The sequence below is a fragment of the Fukomys damarensis genome, unplaced genomic scaffold (assembly GCF_012274545.1).
Source record: "Fukomys damarensis isolate Sample0158 unplaced genomic scaffold, DMR_v1.0_HiC HiC_scaffold_39, whole genome shotgun sequence".
In the NCBI taxonomy this organism is placed as follows: domain Eukaryota; kingdom Metazoa; phylum Chordata; class Mammalia; order Rodentia; family Bathyergidae; genus Fukomys; species Fukomys damarensis.
Window position 1 is genome coordinate 110420123 of NW_022900951.1, and position 5606 is coordinate 110425728.

Consider the following 5606-nt stretch of genomic DNA (forward strand, 5'->3'; position numbering starts at 1 on the left):
AAAAGCCTCTATAAAAATTACCACATACTTTTATGTGAACACAAATTCCATTTTTTGTTAAGAATGCCCAGTGTGATTGTAGGGGTTGTATGAAGTATATGCTTCCTTCTATAAGAAATCTCCAATTGATTTTACAGAATGTCTGCATCATTTTAGATTTTTACCATTACCGTGTGAAAGATCTGCCTTATCCACATCCTTTCCAGAAGTTAACAGCAGTATTTTCAATCATATCCATTCTAAAAGGCATACAATAATATTTCATCATAATTTTAATTTTTCCTTCTATGATAGCCAATGCTGTTAAATATCTTTGCAAGTGCTTATTTGTTTATTTGTAGCTTCCATCACACAGATTTTGTACATGTTTCGCTAGAATTATACCTAGCTTTTTCATTTTATTTGATGATAGTAAATGGACTAGAACTTGTATTGTTTTATTTAAGACAGTCTCACTATGTAGCCCAGGCTGGCCTCAAACTCATAGCATTCCTCCTGCTTCTGCCTCCTGAGTGCTGGGATAACAGCTATGCACCACTGCCAGCTCATTGTTTTTTTACATTGAGTTTATTGTTACTTTTTAAGTACACAGAACAGTTACATTTATCATTGGGATCTTGTACCTTTAACCACCAGCTCATTTTTAAAAAAACATTTATTTACCTGTTTTGAGTTTGGGGGAGGTAACGAGTTTTTAATTCTAGTTTTCACTTGTTCATTGCTAGTATAAAAATACAATTGATATTTGTATTTATCATCTGTCTAGTTATCTTGGACCTTGTAAGATGCTTAATTATTAGTTCTTGGTACATTTTTGGATTCTGTAGAATTTTACATTTAAACAGTATATTTGTAAATAAGGAAAATTTTGTTCCCTCATTTATAATATATATGTTTTTCAAATTTCTTTTCCTTGCATTTTGTACTGTCTGGCACTTCTAGCACAATGATAAGTAAGTGCTTAGAGTAGACATCCTTGCCGTGTTTTTCTAGGGGGAAAGTATTTAGCATTTTACCATTAAGTAAAATGTTACCTTTACATTTTTTTGTATTTAAAAAAAAAAGGCCGGGGATTTATCTCAGTGCTTCTGCTGCCTGCCTCACAAGCGCAAGGTCCTGAGTTCGATCCCTGGTACCAAAAAATAAATAAATTTTAAAAATAAAATGTTTGTATATATCTTTTTATCAAGCTGAGGATATTCTCTATTCTTAGTTGAGTGAGAGTTTTTATCTATTTATCTTTTTTGTATGTGTGTGCAGTTTTCTTTTGTTTTTAGTTAATTTTGGGTACTTTGTTGTATATACGATGACCACAGTCACCACAGGGAATTTATACCTGTACATAATACATTTTGATTTTTCTTTTTTTCTCATTTCCCTACCCTCCCTTCAACCCTCTTCCCCTCCTTATTTACAAAAGCTTTGTTTCCATTATTTCCTTCTATTATCTTTTTCTTCCTTTTCTCTTCCTTCCCTTCCCTCTCCCCCAACTCTTGTTCCCCTTCCTATTTGAACATTTTCTTCTACTTCCCCATATCTCCCTTCTATTTTGACCTTTATTTACACTTGTGGTTTCTCACTCAAGAGAAACAATGTGATATTTAAACCTGTGTGTCCAATTTATTGCACTTAAAAGTATGGTCACAAAGTGCACCCATTTACCAAAAAATGTCTCAAGTTTATCCTTCTTTGTGGCAGAGTAGTACTTCATTGTATATTAAAACCACATTTTCTTTATCCATTCATTCATTGATGGATATCAAGGCTGTTTCCAAGATTGAGCTATTATGAATTGTGCTGCTTTAAACATGGGTGTGCATATATTGCTGTGATATGATGCTTTTAACTCTTTTGGGAAAATATCAAGAAGGGTAGAAGCTGGGTCAAATGGAATCTCTAGTGTGAGAGATTTTATAACAGATGAGTGTTCAATTTTTTCAAAGGCCTTTTTCTGCCTCAACTGGTATGATCATGAATTTTCTTCTTTAACTTTTTTTTTTCTGAGACAGAGTTTCACTATGTAGTTGAGGTTGGCCTTGAACTCAATATGTAGTCCAGGCTGGCCTCAAACTCACAGTGATCCTCCTTCCTCAGACTCCCAAGTGTTGTTATTACAGATGTGTGCCACCATGCCTGGCTCTTTAGCTTATTAATATGGTAGGTTACATTAATTTTTTAGGGTTTTTTTTGGTACCGGGGATCGAACTCCAGCACTTGCACTTGTGAGGCAGGCAGCAGAACCACTGAGCTAAATCCCCAGCCCATGGCCCATTAATTTTTGATGGTTGAACCAGTCATGCACTTCTAGAGTAAACCTCACTTGGTTGTGATACATAATTCTTTATACATATTGCTGAATTCAATTTTCTAATATTTAGTAGAGGATTTTTATGTCAGCTCATGTGAGATATTGTTCTATAGCTTTATTCTGTTTTCTTTTCTTCTTGTTTTTATACTGCTCTTGCCTATTTTTTGGTATCAGAATAATGCTGGCTTCATTAAATGTGTTGGGAAATGTTCTTTGTACTTCAGTCTTCTGGGAAAAAGTTTGTAATATTGATGTCTTTAAATGTTTGGTAGAAGTCTCTGGGAGTTGAAATTTATTTTGTTAGAGATTTAAAGTAACAAATTTGTGTAATTTAACAATTATAGAATTATTAATTTTATGTTTTTCACTCTGGATGAGACATAATATTTTGCAGATTTGGAGGAATTTGCCCTTTTTTTTTTGATACAGGGGCTGGAACTCAGGTCCTTGCGCTTGCGAGGCAGGTGGTGGTACCCACTGAGCTAAATCCCTGGCCTCTTGTCTATTTTTTATATTGTTGCATTTCTGTATATATTCATAGTAATTATTTATCATTCTGTTAATAACTGCAGTATCTGTAGGGATGGTTCCTCTTTCACTTTTGGTATTACTAATTTGTATCATTTCTCTTTTCTTCAGCTGTCAAAAGGTTTGTCAGTTTTATTGGTCAAGCCAGAAAACTAGATTTTGATTAATTGATTTTTCTCAAAGGTTTTTCTCTGTTCAATTTCATTGATTTCTGCTCCTATTTTTGCTATTTCCTTCTTTCTGCATGTCTCAGGTTCATTTTTCTTTTTCTAGGTTCTTGAAGTAAAAGCATGGATTAAAAGCTCTCTTCTAAGTATTTATTGATATAAATTTCCTTCTCTGATCTGCCTTCAAGGCCTCTCACAAATGTTGATATGTTGCATTTTCATCATCATTCAGTTCAGTGTAGTTTTGATGTTCTCTGAGACTTCTTCTTTTGGCCATTAGGTTCTTTAGAAGCATGCTATTTAATTGCCAAGTGCTTAGATATTTTCTTTTTGGGTCTCTGTTGCTGATTTCTGGTTTGAAACTGTAGAGAATGATATGCAGGGCATTCCTCGTTTAAGGACCCATTCCGTCCCTGCAACTGGGTCATTAAATGTATTGGTCACTAAGTGAGGAGTTGTACATGGTATGAACAATTTTCAGAACAAAGAAATGTCAAAAGAAACTCCAACGCAATGTCTTTGTTTCTATTTGCATAATTCTTACATGCGTTACTGTAATGTACAACAAAACATAACACTACGGTATCATACTACACAGAATAATCAGCAAAAATTACATACTGTGTAAACAAGGTGTACTGTATAAGAAAGAACAGTGAGGCTCTATAAACAAGATGTACAGCACTGCACAAAAAAACCCAGATGGGTCCTAATTTGGAACAGCGAGCTCTAAGTCAGAATGGAACAGTCATTAAACAGGTAGGTTGTTAAACAAGAAATGTTCTATACTGAGCAGTATTTTCAGTAGGTTAATGGTTTTACTAATTCTGTATTGCTGATCATAATAGATTTATTTTTAAGGCTTAGTGAAAGCAACCTTAATTCCATTGCTCATCTTATTCCTCTTTGTCATGGAATTTATTCACAGATATTGGAGATGAAAATCTTTGTTAAATTATTATTCTGTTTACCACGGTGGTGATTGGAGGAGGTTCTTCTGTGTACATGCTGATTTTCTATCAAGTAATTATATCAATTACTGCAACTGGTATTGTTAAAGTACCCAACTATAACTGTGGATTTGTCTAATTGTCCTTATGGTTCTGTCAGTTTTTGCTTTCTGCGTTCTGAAGCTCTATTCTTTTGGTATAAAACTTTAAGATGAGTGTGTCTTCTCAGTGTATTGAACTTTTTGTTATTATGCAATATCCTTCTTTATTCCTGGCGATATTTGCTCTGCAGTCTACTTTATCTGATTTTAATACATCCACTCTTGTTTTGTTTGATTAATGGTTGCATGATATATCTTTTCCTTTCAACTTCTCTGTAGTATAGTTGAAGTGAGTTTTTGTAGAATGCATATACTTGATCCATGTTAATTTATTCACTCTGCCAATCTCTGTCTCTCAATAGATGTATTTACATTTAATAAAATATTAATATGCTAGGTCTTAAGTCTTCTGTTTTCTTATGTATTTTATTTTGATTCATTCTTTTTATTGAGGTAAAATTCATACCATTTCAGATGAACCATTTTAAAATATATAATGCAGTAGCATTTCATACATTCACAGTATTGTACAAGTACACCTTAATGTAATTCCAAAATATTTTCATCAACAAAGAAAGAAACCTTACATTTATTAAGGAATCATTCTTCATATTCTCCTCTTACATGAATTCCATCCTATCCCCTGGTAGACACTAATCTATTTTATGTTTTTATGAAATTTCCTATTGTAGCATATCGCCTAGATGAAATCCCAAAATGTGACGTTTTCTGTTTGGATTCTTTTACTCAGCATAATGTTTTCAAGGCTCATCCACATTGCAGCCTGTGCCATCCCCTTTTCTAATTTAATTTTTTATTTTTTAATGATTGCAAGAAACATTTATGTAAACTAATACATCTGTAGACCAAATAATTCTTAAATTATATATTTCAGGTTTAACCAACTTCATAAGAAGACTTTAAGGACAACTACACCCACAGTTTTTAACTACATTACTTCTTTGCCAATTATCTTTTGTAAATAACCTGTTTAGGATAATGTTCAAGAAAGAATGAATTTTTTCCATATTCTGCCCAGTGCTTTATAGGCAAGATCTGCTACCCCACAATCAAATCCAGTGCTCTCTTAATGTGAGCCATCCTATCATTATAAAGGTTCACAGTGAGCCCTCAAGCTTCATTTACATTTTTATCCTCATATATTGTATCACCTCACATTAACCTGGTGTATTGAACTCTTCAACCTTATAACACCATTTTGAATACCATGCAGTTACTGGTCTAGTGCTCCAACAGCAAACTTGCTGACTATTTTGACCCAAGAGCCTACATTTCTATTTTTATTTGGCAAACATTTGTGAATATCTATGAAGTACAATGTGGGGTTTTGATACATGTATATATTATAAATGTTTGTATCAAGGTAATTAATACATATTGATATACATCACCTCTTATATGTCATGTTTGTAGTGAGAACATGTAAAATCTATTTTTTCAGAAATTATTTCCTTTTTTATTCTTTTAATGGCTGTGTTATGTATCATTTTGTATCAATACAATCACATTTTAGACAGACTCTTAGAAATAG